Consider the following 12,681-nt stretch of genomic DNA (forward strand, 5'->3'; position numbering starts at 1 on the left):
CTCATAAATTCTGGTAAATTTTTAGGAAATAATTGAAATGCTCAAATCTTTGGGTTGCTTTAGATCTATTATAATTTTTCTATATATCCTTTTTCCTGTTCCTAATTATTCAAACGTTGATTAGCTGGATGATTGGCTCCTTTTCTTTATCTCTCTCTTTTTATAATTCTATTTTGGACTATAATGGAAGAGGAAGAGAAAGAATGTTTTCTGGTTTTAAGTATTCATGATTAGAAGTTTCCTGGAGAAAAATATTGATCTCATTATTCCAAATTAATTATTTAAAGTAAAGATATTTTAGCATATAAAAGTGGGGAAGTATAGGGCCATGGTGGCTCAGCAAACAGGGTTCTCGCTGCCATGCCAGAGACACGTTTGATTCCCGGTGCCTACCCATGCCAAAAAAAAAAAATTTACTGCCCTTACTCCCAGCCCTAGATATGTAACTTTATTTTCCTTCTTCACTGGTCCTTTTTCTGATAAGTCTAATTTTTGTTTCTGAGGATTGTCTTCTATGTATTAATTAGAGAGGGCATGAGAATCACTAATCTAATTTCTTCATTTAAGATACTTTTTACTCTCATCAAGAATTTTATTCCCACAGATGTCATTCTTTTTCCCTTCAGATATAACTACTAAATTATCTATATAACTTTTATTCTTCTTTCTTCATCATCAGTGAACACCGTATAATTAACTTTCTTTCTTCATACTCTGCTCTTTTGGTTCTTCTGCTCTTCTAATATCTCTTTGCTGACCTTTTTTGCCTACTATGACCTTAAAATTTCAGAACTTGGATCTTTATCCCCACAGTATGCTCATTTCTTCAGAAACATAATTTATCTCCCCAGGTTCAGCTTTAATCATTATGCAAATGAGTTCAAAATTGTAGTTTTGATCCTGCTTTCTCACCTTCTCTGCAAAACTTGATCCCTCATTTTCTATTGAAAATCTGTACTTGAAGGCATATGAGAGTTAATTTGACCTGAAATACTGTGAAGTGGAATGAATATAGAATTTGGGATCAAAATACTTGGATTTTTGGCTCATTTCTGCCGCTTGCTAGTTGTAATCTTATGCTCACTGAGCCTTAGTTTATTTATCTGCAAAACAGGCAATATTGTGTGTCCTACCTATGTTAACTGAATTATTATTGATAATCAAATATTAAAATTGTACATACATTTAACTGTAAGCATGAGTTCTGTTTTGTTCAAGACTTGAAAAATATTTCTCTACTTGCCTATTATTCTGAATAGCATTACCATTTTGCTAAGCCAAGATTACTGTAAAATATTTGATATCTGTGGTTTCTCTTTTTTCCCTCAGTCATTCCATATCCAGGTAGTCAGCAAGCACCAAAAAGACAATCCCTTCTTAGTAGAACTGAAAATATTCCTAAAAATACAGTTGGGTTTACTACTTGCTATCAGAATCAACTAAGGGGGCTATTATGTTAAAAATGCAGTTACTCCATGTGGGAGACCTGGGTTCAATTCCCGAACCATGTACACCACCCCCACCCCCAAATACAATTACTGAACTCCACCCTAGACCTTCAAACCTCAGTTTTAATTTGAATTCAACCTAGAATTTGTATTTTAAATCTGTTCCCCAGCTTTCTTTGCAAATTAAAATTGAAAATAACTGCCTTAGGATTGATGTTTCAAGAAATAGTATAGAGAAAATCATTTTAGATCTTCATGCCGTAGCCAACTTGTTACGGAAGGGGGAGGTTCTGTAGTGAAACGATTTAGGGTAAACTTCATTCTCTGTCTTCTCTAAGAGATTCATGGAGTTCAATATCATATTAAAGGTGCCAAGAAGCAGGCAATAAAAAGAGCCCAAATTGGTTAACCCACAGTTTTACCCTCTTACTTGTCCATAGAAACTTTTTTTCATGGATCATCATTAATATTTCAAAGAACACTGTTATGCCTCCCCATTTGGAGAAGGCCTGATATTCTTACAAGCAGTGAGGACAACAAAATGAACAGGCTGAACCTCAGCCTTGGGGTTTGTTCATATGACATTTATCCCTGCAAAGGATAGGCTAGGGCTAAGAGTCACCCCCAGAGAACCCTTTTTGTTGCTCAGATGTGGCCTCTCAGCAAGGCAAGCAAACTCACTGCCCTTCCCCTCTCTACGTGTGACATGATTCCCAGGGGTGTACACCTCCCTGGCAAAGTGGGACAGAAATCCTAGAAGGAGCTGGGACTCAGCATCAAGGGATTGAGAAAACTTTTGCAACTAAAAGGAGGAAGAGAGAAATAAGACAAAATAGAGTGTTAGTGGCTGAGAGATTTCAAACAGAGTTGAGAGGTTATCCTAGAGGTTATTCTTATGCATTATATAGATATCCCCTTTTTAGTTTAAGGTGTATTAGAGAGGCTAGAGGAAAGTGCCTAAAACTGTAGAGCTGTGTTTCAGTAGCCATGTTTCTTTAAGATGATTGTATAATGATAATGACTTTTGCAAAGTGTGTGATTGTGAAAACCTTGTTCTGATGCTCCTTTTATCTACAGTATAGACAGATGAGTAAAAAATATGGATTATAAATAAATAAATAATAGGGGGAACAAATGTTAAAATACGTTGGGTAGAGGGAAATACTAGTGGTCAATGAGAGGGAGGGGTAAGGGGTATGAGAGGGAGGGATAAGGAGTATGGTATGTATGTTTTTCCTTTTTTCTTTTTATCTTTTTCTGGAGTGATGTAATTGTTCTGAGAAATGATCACGGTGATGAATATACAACCATGTGATGATATGGAGAGCCATTGATTGCACACCAAGTATGGAATGTTCATATGTTAAGAATATTTGTGTTGTATGTTGATTGGTTTTATTAATAAAAATTTTTAAAACACTGTTTTAAAACATATCCTAAAGACACTGTAGACAACAATGTTGTGAAAGTATGAGTTATTCAACCATTAGTAGATGAGGAGGGTGTGTGTATATGTATGTGTGGTGGGTGAAGGGTTGTTTTAAGGACCTGTGACTGAACTTGTGCTCAGGAAGCTCCCGAGACAGTGGCACTTGCCTCCTGTATGTGTTCTGAGTTCACAGGTTATCTTGGATTCTGTCTAGGCAACTCTATTGAGTGCCAGATGGAGTGAGATCAAGGTGACCTGATGGTGAATATGACTTCTGGCTACAACAGGAGTCCTGGGATAGAAAGGAATGAAAGAACATTGGTTATTTGGGCATATGATCTCATTGGAGACAAAACCTGATTCTCTAAAACTCCAGCTAGCTGCTCCTCTCCTGCCTTCAGGAGCCTTGCCTCTAGGTATCAACTGCTTCCTTCTTGTGCTGGTAGGATTGCCCAAGTAGAGGTCAGAGCTGTGAGAATGCTAAAGACATGGAAATGAAAAGAGAAAAACAGGCTGGAAGCCCTTACCCAGGAGGTCACTCTGAGGAAGCCAGTTCACAATTTTCACATTTGCTGCCAATTTCACATCTTTCGGCCAAGAAGAATGCTTACACTTCCAAATCACCCCTTGAGGGAGGTGAGCAAAGGCATTGTTCATCTCCTTGAGCAACTCCTGGGACTGAAAAGTGCTTGACATGGAGCCGAGGGACACAAGCACAAAACCAGCATCTCCAACTTTGGCAATGAAGTTCTCAAGGTCCTGGACCAAAATAACAAAATAGAGGAAGTGAACAGAGCTTCTCATGAAAGCCAAAATGACCACCTAATGAATGTCAGTCTACTTACTAAATACACCCCTTCTTCAGTGCCTTGTCCTCACCCTCTGAAACTGTGTTCTTAGTCTCTGGTTCAGCTCAGTGACCCTGCATTGGGTTCATGTACACTGCGTCTAGATGGCCAGGAAGTGAACTTTCTGAGACCTCAGTGCACATTTTCCCTTAAAAATAATATTAATTAAATTAGGAGTAGGGGGAAAATAGCTTTACCAGCCACCCAAAGAGCCCACATTTCACCTGAGGCGCTGATAACACAATGCAGCACTAACAGTTTTGGATCCTGAACTCTCAGGCACAATGATGTTTTGGAAAAGAACAGCTGGGACACTTGGTATATCTTTTGTCCTTGCAACCCTAACCCCAGTATTAGAGACTGGTCTACCCTCCACCTACTCTAAGTCCAGGGAACATGGCCATCTGGGATATTTCCAAGGCCAGACAAAAGGTGGTAGTTACTAGGCATATGAAGAAGAAAGTCAGTGCTCAGAGGGGGTGGTGGGCCTTATAGAGGCGGAGATGCAGAAGGTGGGAGGGGACCTCTGGCATAAGAAGAAGTAAAGGCAGAACGAGGTAAGTCTCCTTTCCCCACATACCCAGTGTGCCTCTCAGCATGTTTTGCTCCAATAGTTCACAATTTTCTCAGACTGATCTTTAGCCTTCTTGCCTCATTAGTGGTTCACAACAACAATTACACATTGCAATAACCTGGGAAACATTTTTTAAATTGTCAATGCCCAGGTCCAACCCCAGACCTGAGCGTGGTATTTTTAAAGTCCCCAGGCAGTTCTTAAGGAACATTGTGATTTAATGCCTAGTCTTAGGGTCATGTAAGAGCAGTCCCTAGTATTTGCTTGACCATGAGGGTGAGGGCCTCCTTAAACAGGAAGCTCTGATGCCGCTCCTGCCTCACCCTATCAGGCCCAGGATCCCACTGGCAGATGGTGGTCACCATCTCTGCCCACATGTAATCCAATTGAGGGCTAAAGTTTTACTTACTAGTGGTACTGGTTTAATAGGTTTGACCATTAAGCCTCCGACATAAACAGTGTTGGGAAGCAGGGGCCGAGCAAAATCAAGGGCAAAGTCAGAATTAATAAACCACAGCTCTACTTTCAATAGAAGATCAAACAACACTGGCCTAGAACCTTCTGAGAAATGCTCCCTGATGGCATCATCATACTGAGCGTGGAGTTGCCTTTGCTTCAGGGAAAAATAAAAAAAAAAAACAAAACACTGTTATGGAACAGTTTGGGAAACATTTTATATACCAGAATGAATAGTAGAGCTTTATTAAATATTTTTAGATGAAGGTTTTAAAAATGGAAGAATATAAAGATTGCTATCTAACCTCTGGCTGGGAAAAGACTTTTTCAGTGACTACTAAATTCCTACAGTATTTATTTTTATTTTTTAATTTATTTACAGTAAAATTCACTCCTTTTGGTATATATACTGCTAAATGATCCATGGATCAAAGAAGAAATTTTCAGGAAAACTGAAAAATATTTTGAACTGATATTTGTATTATGTGCCTTCCCTCATTTTCCATAATTAGTTTTTTTAGAGTTTTATTTTTATTAGTCTTTTCAATGAATCAGCGTTTAGCTTTGTTCATCCTTTCTATGGCATATTTATTTCTCTTTCATTAATTTCTGCTCTAACTTCCTTCTGCTTTCTTCCATTTTATTTTTCTGTTTGTTTCCTAACTTCTTGAGATGGATACTTAGCTAATTTATCATCAGTCTTTCTTCTCTTTTAATACAGTCTGATCTAATGCAACATGTATGTTGATAACATAAATCAGTTAATATACAATTGGTAAAAATGGGACTCATCTCTGTGTAATTCAGACTTTGCACTTACACATCATTTTCCCCAGCACCTCATGTAATAGCAGCTGAACATCAAACACAAGAATGCAGCTGAACACTGTTAGATTCTCAAAGGATTCTCAAAGGAATATAGTACTATACATGATACCCTTTCACCTGATGTTTCTCCTTTGGACCCAGTATGGCCATGTACTCTATCATGAAAGTGTGTGTTATGCATTTCTTCCCAATCTTTGGATATTTGTCCCTTGCATTTATAACTCAGATCTTTTTATATCCCACAGCTGATGTGTTTTTTTTTAATAGAATGTCATATACGTATGCTTGTGACTTTTCAGGAATTTAACATGTCTTTTATCTGTCTTTATATTTTCACTAGGTTTAATCTTATTTAAGTTAAAGTTAATGTTCTTTTTATAAGGTTGTATTAATTATTGAGTCATTTGCTTCAGCACTACTTTCCCCCTAAACTCTTATTTTTTATATATAGTTTTGCAGAAAGGCAAGGTTTTATAGGATTGCAAATATTGGACACCTGTAAGGATAAAAGCTTTCTGTTAATCTTTTTTTTTTTTAATTTTGTATCAAATAAACATTTTTTGCTTTAGTCTAACACAAGTTAAAGTTTTAAAATATCGATTACCACTATTTCAACACCCTGCAGTATTGACATTCCTTTGTTCTTCCTCAGGCAAAAACATTTTTTAATTTGTACATTTAGTCATTATTATTATACACCCTAGGCATTCCTAGATTATACCATCTCAGTCTTTATCATATAGATTTCCATCTGATTGCATTTGTGCCCCCAGGTCTCCTCCCTCTATCATTCTCACATTCAGCTTCATTCAATGTTCTAACATTGTATTACAGTTAGGTAGTATCGTGCTATCCATTTCTGAATTTTTACAATCACTCCCTTTGCACAATCTGTATCCCTTCAGTTCCAATAACCCTATATCTACCCTATTTTTATCTCCTATGACCGCTCTTCTTAACTGAAATTCTCCAAGTTCATTCATTAATGTTAGTTCATATCAGTGAGACCATACAGTATTTGTCCTTTTGTTTCTGGCTAATCTCACTCAGCATAATGTCCATGTTGTTACATACTTCATAACTTTATTCTGTCTTACAGCTGCATAATATTCCATCATATGTATATACCACAGCTTGTTTTGCCACTCGTCTGTTGATGGACATTTTGGCTGTTTCCATCTCTTTGCAATTGTAAGTAATGCTGCTGTGAACATTGGTGTGTAAATGTCCGTTTGTGTCCTTGCCCTCATGTCCTCTGAGTAAATACCTAACAATGGTATTGCCAGGTCATATGGCAATTCTTTACTTAGGTTCCTGAGGAACTGCCAAATTGCCTTCCACAGCAGTTGTACCATTTGACATTCCCACCAACAGTGGATAAGTGTGCCTCTTTCTCTACATCCTCTCCAGCACTTGTTGTTTTCTGTTTTATTGATAATGGCCATTCTGGTGGGTGTGAGATGATATCTCAGTGTAGTTTTGATTTGCATTTCCCTAATAGCCAGGGAAGATGAGCATCTTCTCATGTGCCTTTTGGCCATTTGTATTTCCTCTTCTGAGAAGTGTCTGTTCAAGCCTTTTGCCCATTGTGTAATTGGGTTGTCTGTCTTTTTGTTGTTGAGTTAAACAATCTCTTTATATATTCTGGATACTAGGCCTTTATCTGATAGATCATTTCCAAATATTGTCTCCCATTGTGTAGGCTGTCTTTTTACTTTCTTGACAAAAGTCCTTTAATGCACAAAAGTGTTTAATTTTAAGGAGTTCCCATTTCTTTCTTCAGTGCTCATGCTTTGGGTGTAAGGTCTAGGAAACCGCCTCCTATTATAAGATTTATAAGATATTTCCCTACATTTTCTTCTAAAAGTTTTATGGTCTTAGATCTAATGTTTAGGTCTTTGACCCATTTTGAGTTAATTTTTGTATAGGGTGTGAGATATGGATACTCTTTCATTCTTTTGCATATGGATATCCAGTTCTCTAGGCACCATTTATTGAAGAGACTGTTCTGTCCCAGGTGAGTTGCTTGACTGCCTTATCAAAGATCAGTTGTCCACAGATGAGAGGGTCTATATCTGAACACTCTATTCAATTCCATTGGTCAGTATATCTATCTTTATGCCAGTACCATGCTGTTTTGATCACTGTAGCTTTGTAATACACTTTAAAGTAAGGTAGCATGAGACCTCCGACTTCATTTTTTTCTCAGGATACTTTTAGCTATTCAGGGCACCCTCCCCTTCTAGATAAATTTGCTTATTTTTTCTATTTCTGAAAAGTAAGTTTTTGGGATTTTAATTGGTATTGCATTGAATCTGTAAATCAATTTGGGTATAATTGACATCTTAACTATATTTAGTCTTCCAATCCATGAACACAGTATGTATGCCCTTCCATTTATTTAGGTCTTCTGTGATTTCTTTAACAATTTCTTGTAGTTTTCTTTGTATAGATCTTTTGTCTCTTTAGTTAAATTTATTCCTAAATACACAAACAGACATTTGCACACCAATGTTTATAGCAGCATTATTTACAGTTGCAAAGAGATGGAAACAGCCAAAATGTCCATCAACAGATGAGTAGCTAAACGAACTGTGGTATAGACATACAATGGAATATTATGCACTGTAAAACAGAATAAAGTTATGAAGTATGTAACAACATGGATGGACCTTAAGGACATTATGCTGAGTGAGATTAGCCAGAAACAAAAGGACAAATACTGTATGGTCTCACTAATATGAACTGACATTAGTGAATAAACTTGGAGAATTTCATTGGTAACAGAGACCATTGGGATATAGAAATAGGGTAAGACATTGGGTAATTGGAGATGAAGGGATGGAGATTGTGCAACAGGACTGAATGTAAAAACTCAGAAATGGACAGCACAATACTACCTAACTAATTGTAATACAATTATGTTAAAACATGAATGAAGCTGAATGTGAGAATGGTGAAGGGAGGAGGGCTGGGGGCAAAGATCAAATCGGAGAGATAGATGATAAAGACTGAGATGGTGTAGTCTGGGAGTGCCTGTAGTGTATGGTGGTGGTGACTGAATGTACAAATTTAAGGAGTGTTTTTGCATGAGGAAGAACAAAGGAATGTCATTACTTCAGGGTGCTAAAAATAGATGGTAATTAATATTTTAAAATTTTGACTTATGTGTGAGATTAAAGCAAAAAAAATGTTTATTTGGTACAAAATTTATATTTTGACTAGTGCGTTTCCTAATATAACTTATGTAGACAGCTTAATTGAACATATAAGGACATGGAACCTTTTAAGTAGGACATGAGATTTTGTTGGTTCGTCCAGAGTGATGCCCTGATAAATCCCAGAGTGATTTGAACAGTGAATAAAAATGTATTTGTAAAGTCTCCTTCGGGGAATGGTGAGAAAGGGGGAAATTTCAACTTCCCTACATTGAATTCTTGATATTCTCACAAGCAGTGTGGACCACCAAAGCTATAGGCTGAGCCCCTGTTCACATGAAACCTAACCCCACAAAGGATAGGTCAACCCTACTTAAAATTAGGCCTAAGAGTCACCCCCAAGAGAACCTCTTTTGTTGCTCAGATGTGCCCTCTCTCTCCAGCCAACACAACAAACAAACTCACCACCCTCCACCTGTCTACATCGGACATGACTCCCAGGGGTGTGGATCTTCCTGGCAACGTGGGACAGAAATCCAAGAATGAGCTGAGACTCAGCATCAAGGGATTGAGAAAACCTTCTTGACCAAAAGGAGGAAGAGTCAAATGAGACAAATAAAGTGTCAATGGCTGAGAGATTCCAAACAGAGTCAAGAGATTATCTTGGAGGTTATTCTTACGCATTAAATAGATATCCCCTTGTTAGTCAAGATGTAATGGAGAGGCTGGGAGGAACTGCCTGAAAATGTGGCACTGTGTTCCAGTAGCCATGTTTCTTGAAGATGATTGTATAATGATATAGCTTTCATAATGTGACTGTGTGATTGTGAAAACCTTGTGTCTGATGCTCCTTTTATCTACCTTATCAACAAATGAGTAAAACATATGGAATAAAAATAAATAATAGGGGGAACAAAAGTTGAAATGAATTTAGATTGAAGTGCTAGTGATCAATGAAAGGGAGAGGTAAGGGTATGGTATGTATGAATTTTTTTCTGTTTTCTTTTTTATTTCTTTTTCTGAATAGATGCAAATGTTCCAAGAAATGATCATGATGAATATGCAACTATGTGATGATATTGTGAATTACTGATTATATATGTAGAACAGAATGATCAAAAATAAGAATGTTTGCATTTGTTTGGTGTTTTTTGGTATTAAAAAATTAATAATTAAAAAATGTATTCCTAAGTATTTTATTCTTTTGGTTGCAATTGTAAATGGAATTTTTTCTTGATTTTCCTGTCAGATTGTTTGTTGCTAGTGTATAGAAACACTACAGATTTTTGAGTGTTGATCTTGTAACCTACCAGTTTGCTGTACTCATTTATTAGCTCTAGTAGTTTTGCTGTGGATTTTTAGGGGTTTTCAACATATAATATCATACCATCTGCAAACAGTGAGAGTTTTATTTCTTCCTTTCCAATTTTGATGCCTTGTATTTCTTTTTCTTGTCTAATTGGTCTGGCTAGAACTTCCACCACAATGTTGAATAACAATGGTGATAGTGGACATCATTGCCTTGTTCCTGATCTTAGCGGGAAAGTTTTCAGGTTTTCTCCATTGGGGGTGATGTTAGCTCTGGGTTTTTCATATATTCCCTTTATCATGCTGAGGAAGTTCCCATCTACTCCTATCCTTTGAAGTGTTTTCAACAGGAAGGGATGTTGAATTTTGTCAAATGCCTTTTCTGCATCAATCAAGATGATCATGTGATTTTTTTGCTTTGATTTGTTGATATAGTGTATTACATTAATTGATTTTCTTATGTTGAACCATCCTTGTATCCTGGGATGAATCCTACTTGGGCATGGTGTATAATTCTTTTAATATGCTGCTGGATTCTATTTGCAAGAATTTTGCTCAGGATTTTTGCATCTATATTCATTAGAAAGATTGGTCTGACTAGTTTTCTTTTCTTGTAATATCTTTGTCTGGCTTTGATATGAGGGTGATGTTGGCTTCATAGAATGAGTTAGGTAGCTTTCTCTCCTCTTCAATTATTTTTGAAGCGTTTGAGCAGGATTGGTACTAATTCTTTCTTGAGTACTTGGTAGAATTCACATGTGAAGCCATCTGGTCCTGGGTGTTTCTTTTTGGGGAGCTTCTTAATGACTGATTCAATTTCTTTACTTATAATTGGTTTGTTGAGGTCGTCTATTTCTTCTTGAATCAATGTTTGTTGTTCAGGCCTTTCTAGGAATTTGTCCATTTTATCTACATTGTCAAGTTTATTAGCATAAAGTTGTTCATAGTATCCTCATTATTTCCTTTATTTCTGTGGGGTCAGTGGTTATGTCTTCTCTTCCATTTCTGATTTTATTTATTTGCATCCTCTCTCTTCTTCATTTTTGTCAACCTCACTAACAGTCCATCAATCTTAATTTTCTCATAGAACCAACTTCTGGTTTTGTTGATTTTCTCGATTGTTTCCATGTTCTCAATTTCATTTATTTCTACTCTAGTCTTCGTTATTTCTTTCCTTTTGCTAGCTTTGCTGTTCTTTCTCTAGTTCTACCAAGTGGACAGTTAATTCCTTGATTTTTGCCCTTTCTTCTTTTTTGATAAAGGCATTTAGGGCAATAAATTTCCCTCTTAGCACTGCCTTTGCTGCATCCCATAAATTTTGATATGTTGTGTTTTCATTTCCATTTGCCTTGAGATATTTACTGATTTCTCTTGTAATTTCTTCCTTGGCCCACTGGTTATTTAAGAGTGTGTTGTTGAGCCTCCATAAATTTGTGAATTTTCTGGCTCTCTGCCTCTTATTGACTTCCAACTTCATTCCATTATGATCTGAGAAAGTGTTTTGTAAGATTTCAATCTTTTCATATTTATTGAGACTTGCTTTGTGATCCAGTATGTGATCTATCCTTGAGAATGATCCATGAGCACTTGAGAAGAAGGTATATCTTGCTATTTTGGGGTGTAATGTTCTATAAATATCTGTTAAGTCTAGCTCATTTATTATATTATTCAAACTCTCTGTTTCTTTATTGGTCCTCTGTCTAGATGTTATGTCCATTGATGAGAGTGGAGAATTGAAGTCTCCAACTATTATGGTAGATGTGTCTATTTCTCTTTTGAGTGTTTTCAGTGTTTGCCTCATGTATTTTGGAGCATTCTGGCTTGGTGCATAAATATTTTTCCTTGCTGTGTCTACTTGTTGAATTGTTCCTTTTATTAATACATAGTGTCCTTCTTTATCTCTTTTAACTGTTTTACATTTGAAGTCTAATTCATTGGATATTAGTGTAGCTTCGCCTGCTCTTTTCTGATTTTAATTTTCATGAAATATATTTTCCCAACCTTTCACTTTCAACCTATGTTTATCCTTGGGTCTAAGATGCATTTCCTGTAGACAGCATATAGATGGGCCCTGCTTTTAATCCATTCTACCAGTCTATGTCTTTTGATTGGGGAGTTTAATCCATTAACATTTGGGTTATTACTATACAGGCATTACTTTCTTCTACCATTTTGCCTTTGGGATTTTATATGTCATGTCTAATTTTTCTTCTTTTTATCTTTATTGATAGTCTTCATTTCTATACTCTTCTCCATACCTCTCTCTCCTGTCTTTTCATATCTGTCTCTAGTGCTCCCTTTAGTATTTCTTGCAAAGCCAGTCTCTGGGTCACAAATTCTCTCAGTGATTTTTTGTCTGAAAATGTTTCACTTTCTCCCTCATTTTTGAAGGACAATTTTGCTGGATATAGAATTCTCAGTTGGCAGTTTTTCTCTTTTAGTAATTCAAATATATAATCCCACTGTCTTCTCACCACCATGGTTTCTGCTGAGACATCTACACATAGTCTTATTGGGCTTCCCTTGTATGTGATGGGTTGCTTTTCTCTTGCTGCTTTCAAGAATCCCTCTTTCTCTTTGACATCTGATGTTCTGATTAGTAAGTGTCTTGGAGTATGTCTATTTGGACCTA

General features: G+C 36.6%; 1 protein-coding gene across 4 annotated transcripts in view; it reads left to right on the forward strand.

Annotated features, from left to right (window-relative positions):
- The window catches only part of HFM1 (helicase for meiosis 1), a 120,481-nt gene that overhangs the window by 42,681 nt on the left and 65,119 nt on the right, over nucleotides 1-12,681 (forward strand). The window lies entirely within an intron of this gene.

Source organism: Tamandua tetradactyla, chromosome 11 (genome assembly GCF_023851605.1).
Source record: "Tamandua tetradactyla isolate mTamTet1 chromosome 11, mTamTet1.pri, whole genome shotgun sequence".
NCBI lineage: Eukaryota > Metazoa > Chordata > Mammalia > Pilosa > Myrmecophagidae > Tamandua > Tamandua tetradactyla.